Source organism: Eptesicus fuscus, chromosome 12 (assembly GCF_027574615.1).
Source record: "Eptesicus fuscus isolate TK198812 chromosome 12, DD_ASM_mEF_20220401, whole genome shotgun sequence".
Taxonomy (NCBI): Eukaryota; Metazoa; Chordata; class Mammalia; order Chiroptera; family Vespertilionidae; genus Eptesicus; species Eptesicus fuscus.
Genome location: NC_072484.1, coordinates 33,921,789 through 33,940,383, shown reverse-complemented (window position 1 = coordinate 33,940,383; position 18,595 = coordinate 33,921,789). Strand labels below are relative to the sequence as shown.

The following is an 18,595-nucleotide window of genomic DNA, read 5'->3' as shown; positions in this document are numbered from 1 at the left end:
TGTGTCTTCTAGCCCGTTCTGGCCGTTTCACAATCAAAGTGTGGTTCAAATTAATTATTTGTTGTCAGTATTGATCAGTATTAATGGTTCCACCTGGTTTTAGAAGCTCATAATACATCACACCTTCCTGATCCCACCAAATGCAGAGTATTGTCTTGTTTCTGAACATGGCTTTGCAGTCGATGTTGATGGTTGGCCTGGATCAACCCATAATTTTGTGCGTTTGGGATTCTCAAAATAAATCCACTTTTCATCACCAGTCACAATTCAATGCAAAAAAAACCTTTCTTTCGTGAGGCTGAAGCAACATTTTACTGATTACTTTTCAGTTTTGCATTTGTCTTTCGTTCAGTTGATGTGGCACCCATTTTCCTTCCTTTAAAATTTTTCCCTTTGCTTGTAAACGATTGGAAATTGTTTGCTGAGCAACGTTTAATCTTTCTGCAAGTTGTTTTCTAGTTTGACACACATCTTCATCCAATAATGCTTGTAATTGTTGGTCTTCAAACTTTTTCGGTTGACCTGGACATCTTTGTCTTTCACATCGAAATCATCACTTTTAAGGCGTTTAAACCAGCGTTTATAAGTATCTTGAGATGGAGCATGTTCACCATAAGCTTCCCGAAGTATACGATGATTTTCAGCAGCACTTTTCTTCAAAATAAAGTAATGAATTAAAACTTCCTGCAAATGCTCTTTTTTTTGGCACGAAATTTAACATTTTTAAGTGTAAAAATATCTATGATGTTAACACTTTCAGAAAATTTGACATATGAAGTTTTGAAGCTTGTTGTCAATACAACAAAATAGCATACATATCAAATAGCATATATATCAACATATGTGTAACTCCATCTATTGAAAAAAATCCGCATTATTAACCGGTACACCTGGTAAGATGAAAAGGGCAGTTTGACAAGTGAACCAAATTGTAAACCAGCTGGATATTTATGTCCTTAACAAGTCAAAGGCAAGCTTATGTAGAATATAGAACACTGGGCATGAAACTAAAATATGTGAATGAATCCTGATTGTTCTGCCAACTTGTCAGCTAGGGGCTCTTGGGCAAGTCACTCCAGAGCCTTGCTTTTCTCATCTATAACACGGAAGGGGGAGGGGAAAGATGTTGAAAGGCCAATAAAGTAACAACTAAGAAAGTACTCTTTTATACTATTAAAGTATAAGATATTGTTAGATAGCTATCCATCAGAAATGTATTAACAATCAGTATGCCACTAATATGTTGAAAGTAACTAAAGGATCTCTTCCAATGCTAATGATTTTAATATTTAAAGATATGTTATAATTGCCTGCCAACATCAAAACGCTGTTGATAACCTTAATGCAAGTTAAAAGCAGCAGCAACACAGCTAGCTGACTTGATAATGTAAATAGGGAAAAGTGAAATATGGATTGTTGCCTCCCAGCTCCAGCAAATGTTTATTTGGAATAATATATTATCTATTCCAACTGCACACCATCTGTTTCAAGTCTCCACCAAGTTAATATTTCTCACATGAACACAAATGACTTAAAATTACATTTGATTAGCATCTTGCCTTCCTATGGAGGTTATCCCTACCCGCAGTCTCAATCTACTGAATCTCAATCTTAACACTGTGCAGCATTACTGCTTTGGCCAAACATATTTAGCCAAAGTCAGATAACTCAGAGAACTGAGGCTGTCAGAGAATAAGTTAATTCTAGTCCTTCTTAGTCAAATGGATTCCTTCTTACATTTTTTTCTGGAGACAGGGAGAAATGATATAAATTTCTCACACAGCTTTCCTATGATTCAAAACTAGGTCTCTCTGGTTTCATTTACTAATGCATCTGTGCTACAATTTCTTTGGAACACAGAATCTTCTGGAATAATACTTCAGTAAATCCTGACAGGTCAACTCTAAATATATCACAACTAGAGGCCTGGTGCACAAATTCGTGCACAGGTGGGGCCCCTCCACCTGGCCAGCGATCGGAACCAATCGGGGCAGTCTCACCCAATCCCCGCGGGAAGTTGGTCAGATGGGGAGGGACCATGGGAGGGATCCAGGACATGTCCAGCCCCGTCTCGCCCAGTCTCGATCGGCCAGACCCCAGCAGCAAGCTAACCTACCGGTTGGAGCATCTGCCCCCTGGTGGTCAGTGCTTACCATAGCGACCGGAAGAACGGTCGACAGCATATTGGGCTTTTATATATATAGAAGATAATATCACTTATCCCATCTCCACTGTTCTACTTTAGCTCAAGCCACTGTCATCTCTCACCTGTACTACTACAGCTGCCCCCTAACTATTCTTTCTGCTTCTGCTTTTGTCCCTTTCAATCCAATCTCCATGTAGCAGCCAAAAGTGCTGATTTTAAAACTTCAAAGAGATCTTTTCACAGATCTATTTAAACTTCTCAAATGACTCCCCAATGCTCTTACATAAAACACAGACTCTTTACTTTGGCTTAAATACAAATATCAATCTAGCATTTCTCAAAATGTGGTCTGGGAACCCTTGGGGATTCTGTAGATCCTTTGGATGGGTGTGGGTGTACCCTCACCTGGAGGGTCAAAACAATTCTCATAATAATAAGAGGTTATCTGCCTTCTTTACTCTTCCATGAGTATATAGTGATTTTTCCCCCAGTGGCTACATAATTAATAATAGTACAAGAGAGGTAAGGCAGAAGTAGATATGAGAAAACAGTTATATTCTATTAAGCCAGTCATTAGAGTATTGTGAAACTGTAAAACAGTGCCACTCTTCTTATTAAAGTTTGCTTTGAAAATCAATTTTCATAAAAATGTTATTTATACTAACATGTAACAAGTTTATTATTTTAAAGGAATTAATATTTAAAATTTTTAAATTTCCAATGGGAATGTGGTGTGTTTCCTATAAAAAATGTTTATTAAAAAAAGAGTGCAAAGAGATCCTGAAACCAATGAGTTTGAGAACTGCTGACCTAGCCCATGCCTATCTCTACAATCTCATACACCTATGTTGACTAATGAGTTTGCCGACCACTGCTAGGGAAAAACACTTAAAAAACATTTTAATAATGTACTAATGTCTTTAACCTGAAGTCAAAACTTCTGGGTAAGGGTAATGCCTTACGCAGTGGTCGACAAACTCATTAGTCAACAGAGCGGCAAACTGTGGCTCACGAGCCGCAGTTTGCCGACCGCTGACCTATCCTGTCTTCAGAATGCACTAGTTATGCTGACCTTTCTTTTTACTTCTCAAATACACCAAGAGAACTACTATTTCAGTGCCTTCGGCCTAGAATTGGCTTCCACCAAGTTGTTACATGACTGATTCCTTATCATTCAGATGTCAGCACGAATATCATTTTCTCAGAAGGAGCTTCAGTAACTAAACTTACTACACTATCCTTACCAGACCATTCCATGATGTTAGTTATTTTCTTCATTGCAGTTATTACCATCACAACAATCAGGCAAGTGATTGATGCCCACCTCTGGGAAAACAAAGGCCTTTTCTATATCATTACCACACCTGTAGCACCTAGAGCACGCAACACCAAATCACAATGATCAAAAGTGGCACATCCTAAAAGCGTGACTGAACTTGAATAATCTTCTCTCTATCACAGCTCCCCATTTTCAATAAATCAGCACAACCTTGTTTATTTTCAATAAATCAGCACAACTTCTACCTATTCATAACCATCCTCAACCCTCTCTACTCTTAGAGCCACTGTCTTAGATTAGCCCCTCATTTCTCTAACTGGACTCTCTCTGGGATTCAACCTATTCTGCACTCTCCTTCCAAGAACCCATTTCATCAAGAATCCCTATTCTCTGTTGTTCTTCAGACTGACCTTCACAATTCTCAGTTGCTGAATACTCATGCATAGCATCCATTCTCATGAATAGTCTACATATATCCCCATTAAGTCATGGTCATCCTATGATCATACTGTCTCCATTTCTAGAACTCCTTCCCTCTTCTCTAGATATACTTCAATTTTCCCCAACACTTTTGTTCCAATTTGTTGATTCTGTTTTCATCATCTGTCACCAAGCCTAGAACACTATAAACAAGAATAGTGATTTGATAACGATTATTAGTTAATGATCAGGAAAAAAAGACAAAAAAGGTAATTATGCTATTTAGTTCTGCTGAAGTATGATGTTAATATTAATAGCATAAGTATAGGCAAGTTATGATTACTCAAATTCTAGGCCACAGACTGTCTCATTCATATTAAAAAATCAAACAACTTTACTTGACACTAAGGAGACAAAGTATGAATCCATCAGTATCCCTTTAAAAAAAAAAAATCACCCCTCAAAAATACACGTACTATTAACCTTTTGCACTCGGATGTCGAGTGTGACTCGACACGGTTAGCATCGGTAGCAGGAATCGAGAAAAAAGCAAGCGAGTGCAAAGGGTTAATGCATCATCACACATATAATGAAGTTAGTATAATGTTACTAGAGACCTGGTGCATGAAAATTCATGCACTGAGGGGAAGGGGGGTCCCTCAGCCCGGCCTGCCCGCTCTCACAGTCCGGGAGCCCTCAGGGGATGTCCTACTGACGGCTTAGGCCCTCTCCAGGGGGCTGGGGAGAGCGGGCCTAAGCCGCAGTCTGGCCTCCCTTTGCAGGAGGCAACTGGCCAATCAGGGGAAGGCACCACCCCCATTACCCCCTTGCTGCTGCTGCCTCTGGCCTCCCTCTCCAGGAGGTGACCGGACTGATCAGGGGAAGGTGACTCCCCCATCACACCTCTGCTGCTGCCTGAGCCTTGGCCCTCACAGCCACCACGGCTTGCCTGAGCCTCGGCCCGGCCCTCATTGCCTGAGCCTTGGGCCCTTGCAGTGGCAGTCGCCATCCGCGTCTTGCCTGAGCCTCAGGTCGGCCCTGGCAGAGGCAGCTGCCGTGGCTTTGTCTGGAAGATGTCCACTCTAATTAGCATATTACCCTTTTATTAGTATAGACTAGTAGCCCATCGCGTGATATTGCGCGCAGTAGGCCGCTTGCAGCTTCTCCAAGAGCCGGTGGGAACCGCAATGCACTGCCGGGAGCCGCGGCTTCCACTGGAGCAGGGAGGGACCCGCGATGCTTCCGTGGGAGGCGGGCCCGCAGTCTCCTCTCCAGGCCTGCGCCTGGCCGCGAAGGCTGCAGGCCGGCCCCCCATTCCCCAGAGGCCCTCCACAGTCGGGGCGTCGCTGCAGCAATGAAGCAAGCATCCTGCCCTGGCCACTCCGCGCCCGCTGCCCAGAGGCCCTCTGTTGCCACGGCAATGAAGCAAGCATTCCACCAGGCCACTCACGCTGCCCGCTCTCAGCAGCAGCCTCCCCAGGACTGGGGGACTCCAGCGAGGCTGAGGGGACTGAGCACCGCCATCTTGTGGCTATGGGCGCTGCCATCTTTGTGACGGAGTGATGGTTATTTTGCATATTACCCTTTTATTAGATAGGATTATTAGTACAGAATATCCGTGAAATGTGTTAACTATATAAGAAGTTGAATAACTGTTTTTTAAATTGGTGGGGAATATCACAGACTAATACAGACATCAAATCATTTGTGCATACAACTCCCTCCATAAGGCCTTTCCATCCCCAAAATGCTATATTTATCTAAATCTATCCTCCCCCCTATACACACAGCTGTTACTCTTTCAGACTGAAAAATATTAAATTTTAAAAGGCTGTTAACTTGTGCTATCTTAATTATATTCTATTAAGTAAAAATGCTTGTCCAGGGCAAAGGCATATGTGCCCAGTACCATCTTTCAAGTATTAGTAAGGTAACCATCAAGTTAATTTAACAATGACTTAAATTTTTTTAAATAAATCACATTACCATTCTCAGTTAAGTTGGATGTACAAAGATATAATTTTTCTGTACATATTTATTCTTCAAACTTTAAAAAGAGTTTGCCAATGCTAAGGCTCCATTTGGTTCCATTTCCCTTAATATTTGAAAAACTGATTCATATGTTTCCCCAGTGTGAAGAATGGCCAGCCAGTCCATCAGTGTCTGCTTTGGGATGAATAACCACCAAAACAGAACTGCAGACTTGGAATTACCAGGGACCAAAGATCAAGCTCTCTTTGGAGATGGGAAGCCTCTGGACAAACTACCTGAATGGCTGATATCCAGTTTTTCCTAGGGAACTTTGGGCGCTTGAGAGGTAGGCTTGCCTTATTACTGCAAAGATAGCACATTCCATTGGTGGACAGCTTAGAAATGGTTCTTAGCAATGGTCACTAATTGGTAATAGATCTGCCTTCTGGGTCTTCCTTAGACAGCTATGATGTAGGAATATGATACAGTGATAGAAAAAACAGTCTCTGGATTCAGACAAATCAGGATTCAAATTAAGGATCTGCTACTTTTAATAGGGGGAATAGTTTCTCCTCAGTCTCAGTTTTCTTATTTATAATTATGCAGTCAATACTGTCCAACTGCTAGAGTTGCTGTTAACAATCAAATGAAATAAAAATAGTACAAACTAGCACAGACCCAATACCAAAGAAACAAATTTATCTTTTTTTGTCTGTTTGAGGAAAATCTGAACAATAATGACCTCATAATGTTCAGGATAAGCAATTAAAGATAGGATAGTTTTCAGAATGTAAGCTCAAAATAGAGTTCACCATAACTGATCTTCTATGGGCCTAAATCTTAGGGGAATGTATGATGCATATGCAAATCAGATGTTTTATTACAATGAATCTGGAGGAAGCAGTATCAGATAAATATCCCCACAACTGATAAAGACTAGGAAAGGTGTCTCCTTAGCCTCTTGTGCTCTTTCTGCCTGGCTGGACTTCTTACATATGATTTCCAACCCTGAAGTTAGTTCTATGTCAGATTCATTAATCTGTGCCTCTTCCACAGCCCCCAACTGTCTTCTCTGCTGTTCTTCACCATTTTTAAGTTTCAGCTCCAGTTTAAGCCATATGTTTTGCATTTACACCCTTGAAGTTTCCATCTACCACAAACTTGCTTTTTACTAATTTTTTAAAATTAGAAATAAGTCTTTAGTTTAATCAAGAGGTTTTTTTTTTTAATGAAGGGAAAGGGATCTATTTATAGAAATGATTTTTTTCTCCTTTCAGCTCCTTAATGTTAAACCATCCCTGCATTATGAGATCACCTTGATTGATTAGGCTGTATTACTCTTATTTTTTTAATGTATATTTTTATTGATTTCAGAGAGAAAGAGAGATAGAAACATCAATGATAAGAGAGAATCATTGATCAGCTGCCTCCTGAACATCTCTCCCCGTCCCCCCCCCCTCCCGCCAACCAGGGATTGAGCCCCCAACCTGGGCATATGCCCTGACTGGGAATTGAACTGTGACCTCTTGGTTCATAGATCAATGCTCAACTACTGAGCCATGCTGGCCCGGCTAGGCTGTATTACTCTTAAATATAGTGTCATTCTTTACAGTAAGCTAAGATAATGCAGTACATATCTTTCAAACAGGACAGAAGTGATGGAGCAAAGAAATATAAGCTGAATGACAATGGTACAATTTTGGTTAAAATATATATACTTATTTGCTCTTAGCTTTCTATTTTAATTACAGAATATATTCTAAAATGTTTATTTTCCTTTCAAAAGTTCATCATTTTAATTAACACTTGAGCAAAGCTAAAATATAAACAACACATATTTTAAATTAAAATATCTACAAAAAATAATAGTTGAGTCTATATGTCTACAATGAGTTGGAAGTTTCTATCTTCCCCTTTCAATAGGAAGACCCAAAGATTTACTCTAAATTCCTGACTTCATCACTATCAAAAATTTCTAACACAATTTAAACTATGTGAAAGAAACAACATTTGCAACAAATGGTCCAGATGTGAGCATCTGCCTCTCATTTGTCTTGGGACAGAAATCATGAGTTAAGATTAATGGCTTTAAATCCCAAACAGCCCCAGACATAACAAGTTAAAAATGAAATACATGTAAATGATTCAACTTTTGGTCTTGGAAACATCCAAGATGTTTTTCCATATAAGTCCATTTAAGGGAATGTAATTAAAATTAATTTCAATCAACAAAGGCAAAGAGTATTACATGTTTAAGTAGTGAAGTTTAGATTTAGGTTGGGACAATTCTAGGAGGTTTCTCCTGTATACTTTTGAAAAGCTAGCAATCAAGTCTGTAGCTTCCAAATTAGGACAATCCTGAATTTCTGTGCCCTAATATAACTTTCTAAGAAAAAGAAAAAAAAGTAAAAATCAAATCACACAACTTTTTTCTGACTCAGAACTGCCTTTCTATTGTTATTTCCCTATTAGAGGCCCGGTGCACGAAATTTGTGTGTGTGTGTGGGGGAGGGGGGCTCAGCCCAGCCTGTACCCTTTCCAATCTGGGACCCCTCGGGGGATGTCCGACTGCTGGTTTAGGCCCGATCCCGGGGATTGGGCCTAAACCAGCAGTCAGACATCCCTTTCATAATCTGGGACTGCTGGCTCCTAACTGCTCACCTGCCTGCCTGCCTTATCGCCCCTAACTGCCCCCCTTGCCAGCCTGATCACCCCTAACCACCTCTGCCTGCCAGCCTGGTTGCCCCCAACAGCCCCCCCCCCCCGCTGGCCTGGTTCCCCCTCCAACTGTCCCCCACATGCCTGGTCTCCCCCAACTGCCCCCCCTGCCGGCCTGGTCACCCCCAACTGCCCCCCCTGCCAGCCTCGTTGCCCCTCATGGCCCCCCTACCAGCCTGGTTGCCCCCAACTACCCCCCCTGCTGGCCTGATTGCCCCCCTGCCAGCCTTGTCGCCCCACTCAGTCTCCTGTTTGGTTGTTTGGTTGTCCCTCACTAACCCCCCTGCCAGCCTTGTTGCCCCACGCAGCCTGCTGTTCAGTTGTTACTGTGAGGGCATCCTGACCAATTTGCATGTTACCCTTTTATTAGTATAGATTATGAGTCCCCTTGGCCCTTCATGCTCTTACCACTAAGTACTTTTGATTATTTAGAAATTATTGACCATGGAAAAATCTTAAGATTTTCTCTATTTTAAACTCATATTATAGAATACAAATGGCTTCCATGAATTCAGTCTCTGTCTAAAACCTTCAGAGAGAAAAGAAAAAAAAAAAAAATGAAAACACCTTCAGAGAAAGATAGGAAGGATGAGCAGGTTTCACTGTTTTGGGTAAAGAATCGGTCTCAATAGGAACCTCAGTTTACTTATCTCTAAAATAAAGGATAACAATGATAATAATTCACCACAATGCTGATATTACATGAGCATATAGTAGTGGTCCTTTTACACAGTGTAAAGTATCATATCCATTAATTAGCTACCTTTTTAGAGGAATGCGACAAAGGTACAAATAGAGACTCGTATGCAAAGAATGACAAAAGAATTATGTATAAATATTTTTATTGATTTCAGAGAGGAAAGGAGAGGGAGAGAGTGACAGAAACATCAATGATAGAGACTCATTGATCGGCTTCCTCCTGCACATCCCTCACTGGGAATCAAGCCCGCAACCTGGGCATGTGCCCTTGACAGGAATTGAACCTGGGACCCTTCAATCTGCAGGCCGAGCTCTATCCACTGAGCCAAACCAGATAGGGCTAAATTTATATTTCAGTAGTCAACCATAAAGAGTAATCATTCTTTTCTAACTTTCAATTTACCATGGCCAAGGTTTCAATTTCTCCACATTTCCTTAGCCAGTCCTCCATCACTCACCAAAGCATAACAAAATGAGATAGTGAATTTTGAAAGAAAATAATGATGTATTTCCAGTCCAAAACGTAAGGTTTTGCAGATTATCTATATGCTTGTTACTTTCCATTAGTTACAGTATGCGATTACTAATGTACTGAGAAGAAAGGTACAGAAATAAATGTATTTTGAAGTACCAACACTCAATTAGTGGGTTAAAACATAAATTTTCTGCCAGAAAAGCGTTTGTACCATTTCACTATGCAAACTCACTCCTGGGAATTTGCCCTTAAGAAAATAACTCCAGGGAAAAAGCAATTTATACAACAGGGGAATGGTTAATTAAATGGTGGACCTGAATGTCAATGTGAACTGTGAAGACATTAAAAATTATAATTATGAAAATCATTCAACACTTGGGGAAATGCATCCAGTACAAAACTAGTGGGGGGGTGGAGGAAAGCTTCCTAATGCAGTTACGATTACAATTATTCATTAAAAATTGATACATATGTTCACAGTAAGGAACCTGAAAATGAACTGAGGACGTGCTGGGCATAACAGGTAAATACCAATTTCCTTGAATCATTCTGGAGCATTGCTTATAAAATATTTTCATTTGATCTCTCACTAAATTTTTTTTTTTTTTTTGCTGCAGAGTATTATAAGACACACACTGGGCTGCCAAGCATTCCTAATACGTTAAGTCTTTCTTCACACACAAATAGTATGATCTAGCTACAATGACCTCATTTTTGAAACCAAAATTTTGACAAGCTGTTAAGATCAGGGAACAATGGGACAGATTATTTGAAATAGAAAGCATGACAGAAAAACCAAGATCTGAAAGTCAAAAGTCCTAGGCCCCAGTCCTTCTCCACCTGCACAGCAATAGATGGGTTAAAAACATGTTCTTACTTTAGACCAACTGCCCTAGGTTACAATCTCAACAACTTGGTTGTATGACCAAAGGCATGTCAGTAATCTATCAAAACTTATTATGAGTTTAAAGAATATCATTTTTTGGTATACAGTAAATGCTTAAACAAATAAACACACCTAAAACTATAAAATAGGCAATTAAGCCTCCCTCCCTCCCTCTCATCTGTTTTGTTACCAGGAAACAAAGTTAATAATCCTGTTCTAAACTGCAAACCAGCCCAGCCTGTATGGCTCAGTGGTTGAGTGTTGACCTATGAACCAGAAAGTCATGGTTTGATTCCTAATCAGGGCATATCTGGGCTACTGCTCGATCTCCAATGGAGGGTGTGCAGCAAGCAGCCAATCAATGATTCTCTCATCACTGATGTTTCTATCTCTCCCTCTCCTTTCCTCTCTGAAGTCAATTCCAATCCTCAAGAATTCATGGTGTAGCTGGGTGATAAGAGTTTAAGGAGGGGACCTCAAGTAAATTGGGAGTGGGACACACACAAAAAAAGGGAAGATTTCATTGAATCTTATCGAGCCAATCAAAATCACTTTTTTAATCATCTAAGATGCTGTGTTGTTTCATGGCTGCCACTGAGAATCAGCTATCGAAGACTCCTGTCCACCAAATGAAGAGTATATCCACATACACTAAAGCTTCTGCAACCAATCTAGAATGTCTAAATACAGATTCCAAGTTACAAGTGCCTCCTCTAGAGACTTTACTCATCCTACCTTCCTAACGTCCATCTTAGTTCACTGGCCTGCAAATCTTTTTAAATTTTGTTTTTATTGATTTTTAGATAGAGAGGAAGGGAGAGGAAGAGACAGACAGAAACATCAATGAGAGAGAAACATCAATTGACTGCCTCCTGCAAGCCCCCTACTGGGGATCAAGCCTGCAACTCGGGCCCATGCCCGGACCAGGAATTGAACCAGTGAGCTCTTGGTGCATGGGATTATGCTCAATACAGTGAGCAACACTGGCCAGGCTGGCTTGCAAATTTTAAGGCTAACTTTTCATTCTGTTTTTGAGAACAAGGAACAGATGGCCTACACAGCATAAACTCTCCCAAGAACTAATTTTTACCAATTACATGTGGTTAAAACCAAGATTTATACCTACAGATTAGTGAACAACAGAAACCCTCATAATGACTTGACAATTATTCAGTGTGACAGCTGTTTGTACCACTACCAAATGTGAGTTTTAAAACATAGGCTAACACCTCTGGTTCCTCTGGATTAAAATAAAACAAAGAACCTGAATTACAATATTGATCACAGATATAAAACAAGAATCAACCAATGAGTGCATAAATAAATGAAACAACAAATCAATGTTTCCTTCTCTTTAAAAAAAAGTTTAAGTCAACTCTTAGGTATTTCTTAGTGGATTATACAGAAATGATCATGTTTTCCTAGTGTTAAGATTATTAGGTTAAAAAACATTCAGAATGTGAAATTAGGACTAGAACTTCAACTTTAACATAAATCCAAATAAAAACAAGGTAATTTTTGGCTTTGCTTCTAATGGGGGATAACCCAAAACATTCTTCTATTTTAAAGTAATTTGTTCCATGCCTTTTTTTTTGGTTCCACACCCTTACACACCCTTACACACACACACACATACACACACACACACACACTATATATATATATATATATATATATATATATATATATATATACACACATATATATATATATACTTTATTTTAAACACAAAAGAGACATTATATTGTAGTAATATTACTCCGCAACTTTTCATAAAAACATAAAGTGTATACCCCCAATTTTGTAAAAGTTTTAGAAATTCAACAATATCTCTGCATTAAAAAACAAAAGGACAAGAGGGATAGACAGTAAAGAGTTATACATGATAATAAGACATAGAATAGTCAAAAGAATATCAAATGAACTAGGGTAGAAGACAAAATACTCAATGGTAAGTAATTTTTAGTAAAAATGCCAAATCAATTCAACTGGGGAAAAAGACCGTTTTAACAAATATTGCTGGAACTGAATATTCAAGTGAAAATAATTAATACTACGTCAATCCTTCCACAAAAACTAATTCAAGATGGATGGTACACTAACACTTAGAAACAGTAAGTTTCTATAAAAAGAACAGGAGAAAAATCTTCCTGACCTCATGTCAAACAGAATTCTTAAACAGGTTACCCCAAAAAAAGCACAACCATAAATTTTTTTAAATTGATAAATTAGACTTTATGAAAATTAAGGTTTTCTGCACATCAAAAGACACCATTAAGAAAATGGACACATGGGCCATAGTTAAGAAAAATTATTCACAGCTCATAAATCTACAAAGGACTCATATCTAAACTGTAACTAGAACTCTGACAAATCAACAATAAAAACACAAATAACCTAATTTTTAAAAATGAGATTTGGAGAGATTGTTGAGATGAAACAGATTAATGTAAAAAACAAAATAAAAAAGACTGAGTAAATGTTAAGGAGGATATGGAACATATCTCATACTTTGCAGGTAAATATAAAATGATACAACCACTTCGGACTGTTGGAGAACTGTTTAGCATTTAAACATATTATTTACCCAATGACTGAATAATTCCAGCTCAAGAGAAATTAAAATACATATTCACAACTACAGGATTGTTTACAGCAGCCCTATTCATAACAGCTAATAACTGGAAACAACCCAAATGCCCATCTACAGTGATAAACTAAGTTACATCCATACAGTGTAATACTACAATGTTAAAAAGGAATAATTCACACAATTACATGTATGAAACTTAAAATCACAAGAGGCAGACATTAAAGAATACACACTGTATGATAACATCTACATGAAATAGAAATACAGGGGTGAAATGAGATATTGGTTACAGGAGGGTATGTAGGAATTTTCTGGTAAATTTAAGTATTCTAAATTCTGTTTAAGACTTGGGTTACACAAAGTAGACAACTATGAAAATGCATTGGATTAAACAAAATATCTGCATTTTATATTACATAAATTATATACATACACACATATTTTACATATATATATATATATATATCAGCACAAAAGGCTTCTACCACTTATTCCACTGCCCCTCTCTAAGAGCAGTTTCTGCGGTTAATGTTATGATTATTTTCATCACTATCAAAAAATTTTAATGCAATTTAAACTTCTGTACAATAGCCATGAAATTAAACACTATATAACAGCTATGTATAGCCAGTGTTAAGATTATTTATGCCATTCTTCAAATTTCTGGCAATATTTTATCCTAAAGGATGAGCTTGATAATCAGACTAGCACTCCTGCATCCTGAATGACCAGCATTCACATCTAATCAATAACAGATGTGGGAATGGTGCCAGAGTGGGCCTTAAGCCAAAGTAACAATTTTGCTCCTATTCAAAAACAAATATCCTTCTTAAGCTCCAAGTCATCCAAACAGAGAGAATGACATCTGGAAATTCACTACAATGCCATGTGTTTGGCCCCTTTGGATGATAGCTGTAGGCACTGCAAGGAGAGGGTTGCTGTGCCAGCCTCGTGGGTCTCTGCAGAGTATAGCAACTCCACAACCTTGCAGTATGAAGGAAGTGCTAAAAGCTCGAAGGAAAATATAGTAGCAAATGGGTGCAAGCAGAATTCACTTAATAACATTCATTTATGGTTATTTTACAAATAAATAGGAATTGTTTATCTCATTTCCATATTCAATTTTAGCCCCAATTACCTCTCTTTTATAGCCTTGACTTCTCAACTCTTTACCAGATCTATTTTTTTAAAATTAATACTCCCAAGAAAACTAATATTCAATATAAACAAATTCAATCATATAAAGTCCCTTAGAAAACATTGCAAAATTTTGGTGATATGGACAATTTTTGAAATAGGTGTACAAATATCAAAGCAGTCAGCTGTAAAGGGGAAATGTGAGGTTGGAATGGGAAGCCATTTACTTTTGGTCTTATATTGTTTCTGCAAGTGTTTGCATTATTCTTATATTAACTTATGATGTTTTGATGTTATTTGTATTATGCAGCCATTTATTCTAATGATGACTAAAAAGTGACCAGTTGCTTAACAAAGGAAAACTGATTTAAAAGCCTTTATTCAGATGCCCATGAGCACTATACACCTTTCTAAGTCCATGCTGATAGTGAAGCAGGTTTCCAATTTACCCAAGATCTGAGTTGGACAAGACTTTCTTGTTGGGAATGATAAATTAAGAAGTAACTATAATAATGGCTACCATTACTTTCCATTTCCATTTGTTCATTTGTAAATTATAACATTCATTTATTACAGTACGTGCAAAAAATGTTGCTAAGCACTCTTACACCAAGACAATACCACTTTACTCAATCAGAAACTAAGACTGTTAAATTATGCCCAAGGTCATATAGCTTAAATTAAGTGACAACTCTGTTGGACTCCAGTGCCCATAACTATAGCAAAAGAAATCTAAATTGAAAGATGCTGAGTGAATTATTATAGGACTTGATGAGGTTTGTTTGTACAGTGTGACCAAGAATTTAATAAAAGACACAAACACTGGTCATAGTGCAAAGATACTTCATCTTCTTCTACAGTTCATGTCTTTCTTCAAAAATATATAAATGTAACAAGTCTGAACGGGACTCTATGGAAGTTAGAAGACTGACAAGTAGAAGCTCTTATGTAGGAACCCACTTATGTCAACAAGACAAGAGAGTCTCTGACAAAGCAGGCCCATTCTGTCAAATGAATGGACTTGAGGAGTAAGAAAAAATCAGCTATAGTTTGAAAATGTTGGCTTCATATAAAAATCATCCTTTTCTTCCCAGTATAGCACATCAAACTTAGTAATCCAAAAAGTTATTTTCTTCACTAATTCAAAAAATCCAAGTACCTTTAGAAAAAAAAAAAAGGAAAATATTCTTTGTATAGATACAAATATAAAGGGTCAATAGCTGTCATGGCTCAGTGAAAAAACTATTTTAATAATGACACCCTAAAACATAATCAGATATTCTACTGTGTTTTCCAAGAGCAGCTAAAGGATAGAGGCAGATCAAAATCAGCTAGAAAATAAAGTCTCTTTGGCAAACATTTCAGTGACGCAATTAGCACCTACTCAATTCATCTGTTAAGATAGCACAATCTTAGTTTGGCATTAAACTAAAATCGGTATAGGAAAAATGGAATAAACATGGAAATAAATGAACTGGGGGAAGGAACCAAGTATGGGATCGCCACCCAATACACAATATAATCCTAGAGATGAAGTACATTATAAGTTTGGAATGGTTTATCTTGCATTCTTCCTCCAAGCCCTGGGATTCTTCACCAGTGTGAACAGAAATATGAATATGCTGTAGCAAAAGGCTACAACTGCAGCTTGCAGATGTCAGGCTGCTAGCTCTGTGATCAGCAACCATGCTGTCTGCCTTGCTGGCTCCCTCCTGGTCGCTGCCTCATCAGTCAGCACTATAGCTGTAACCCAGTGATTTTCAACGGGTGTGCTGCAAGAATTTTTAAAACGTGCAATGCCTGACTATTTCATAAGGGACACTGCCCTCTTTTCCCTTAGATTGTCAAATAAAAAAAATGACAACAGCCAATGCAACAACAGCTGTCAGGTGTGAATGAATCAAAACTATATCTTTTTTTTTTTTTTGTCAGATCAGCAAAAAAATATCTTTGGATGTTCTGCAGAATTTTAGTAATTAGTTTATGTGTGCCATGAGATAAAAATGGTTGAGAATCGCTGCTGTAACCAGAGGACCGAAAGAGGTTATTTCTGTTGGACAGCCCCCTTTGTACTCAAGCAGAGAAAAAAGACCTTATCTGGGAACTGATGATAGTCATCATAGAAATTTCTCTTTAAGATACTCTATTCTTGCCTTTTAATGAACAACCCTGAGGGGTGGGGTGGGGGGAGGGGATGTTGATATAATGATGATGTCTCAGTTTTCTCCATAAAAATAGAAACAACCACCTGGTTTTCATTTCCTATCCTTGGGGGGCTGTTATGAAGATAAAAAGCTTTGAAAATTAAAAGCACAGTACAAATATAAGACTATATTATAGTGGGGACTGAATCCAAACAATTATAAATGGAAGGTAGATGGGCACTTTGGCAGGGCAAATAACCATGTCTGCCATCACAGAAAACTTCTAAGTTTCAATATCTACTTATATTTTTAGAGATCTCTGATAGAAATTAAAGAGGTCTAAAGCACATAAAACAGGCTGTGCCCTCTCCCTAAATTGCCCTGCCTTCCCTATCTTAGGTACTCAGGAAACTCCTACTTTAAGGTTCAATTCAAATCTCACTTCTTCATTAGCCCTCCCAGGCACTCAACTGCCCCTTGAAAGAATTAACAACCTCTTCCATATCTGCACTCACAGCCCCTTATAAACATCTGTACAATGTCATTTATCATATTGTACCACCTATAATTTGTTTCTGTGCCTATCTTTTCATTAGCCCATGTGAGTTCCCTGAGCTCTCTATTTAACCATAGCACCTACCTAGTATAACTGATACATAGTATAGACTATAACTCTTTCCTAATTTGAGTTAACTAACTAAATTGCAATACAGAAAGGTTTTATACCTTTTCAATTAAGGCAGAACTTCCCAAGCTGTGTGCTAAGGAACAAATGAGAGATGTGAATGATTATTAGGGTATACTGAGATACTGATTTCCTCAGCCTGGGATGGCCAATCAGAATTTATCAATTTCTCCTTGTGCTATGATGTGAAAAGGTTAAAAAGCACTATATAAATCAGTAGTGAAGATTTAATTTTAAAAATACTAAACAGAAAAATAGGATTAAACACTATATTAATGGTGACAATTACACTATACTAATGCTGACATCAATTGAGGCACCAAGAAAAATACAACGACTAAAATAAGTGTTTCACATACTGTTCACTACAAAATAAATGTTTCAGAATACTGGTATCAGGTAAAGCATCATATCCTGAAAGAGAAAAATAACAGCCACTTCCCATAGCTCCCAGTCTGTGTAAACACCATATGGTCTGTTAATTTAATCAGAAAGAACCCCATAATTTACTTTTTCATTCTGCAGATAGAAATGAAAATAAAGTTGCTAGAAATATTTTAGAAATTATTTTGCCAAATGTCTAATGAAACACATACAGTACCCAAGTTTATTCACCCATTTTAAACCTCCCTTTGAATGCACAAACACCCATTTATAGGCTACATTAAAAACATTAACTGATTAGCTCAGTCTTTTCATTTTCATTTTAAAATCAGTCATTACTTTGTATCACTTCCCCCCCCCCCCACCACCCCAAGTTCAAGTCCTCTGGCCCTCTCTATTTCATCTACAACAGACAAAAGTCAGACCTTCCTCTCTTGCCTTGATGACAGTAATCATCTCAAAATGGTCTCCCTGACTTTGAGACTGCTTCCTTGAAATTCACCAAAATGCCAAGTCACATTTCCCTGTTCGTTTTTTTTTTTTTAAAGAGCATAAAACAAACTGTGAGTCTTAAACCTTGTTTTCTACAGAAAAAAGTCTAAGTTCCTGAACATAGCATAGAATACACTGTATAATCTAGACATTTCACTAACTCTCCAGTCTTATTATCCTCCACTTTAACCACATACTTTACTGCAGGGGTGGGGAACGTCTGGCCTGCGGGCCATATAAGGCCTGAGAAATCATTTGGTCTGGCCCTCCCAAGGCATTAGGGATGAGTTAATTAAATGTTTGACCAAATATAGCAGGCTAAATTTTATTTTTAATCCTCACCTGGGGATATTTTTTCATTGATTTTTAGAGAGAGTGGAAGAGAGAAGGAAAGACAGAGAGAAATAGCACATTGATTGGTTGTCTCCTGCACCAGCCCTGACCAGGGCTCAGGCCGGGGACGAACCTGCAACCAAGATACGTGCCCTTGACCGACCGGAATCAAACCTGGGACCCTTCGGTCCGAAAGCCAACGTTCTATCCACTGAGCCAAACCAGCTAGGGCT

At 38.3% G+C, this 18,595-nt stretch overlaps 1 protein-coding gene across 4 annotated transcripts in view; it reads right to left on the bottom strand.

The window, feature by feature from the left end:
* CBFA2T2 (CBFA2/RUNX1 partner transcriptional co-repressor 2) overlaps nucleotides 1–18,595 on the bottom strand; it is a 153,002-nt gene that overhangs the window by 55,171 nt on the left and 79,236 nt on the right. The gene's annotated exons all lie outside the window — the stretch shown is intronic.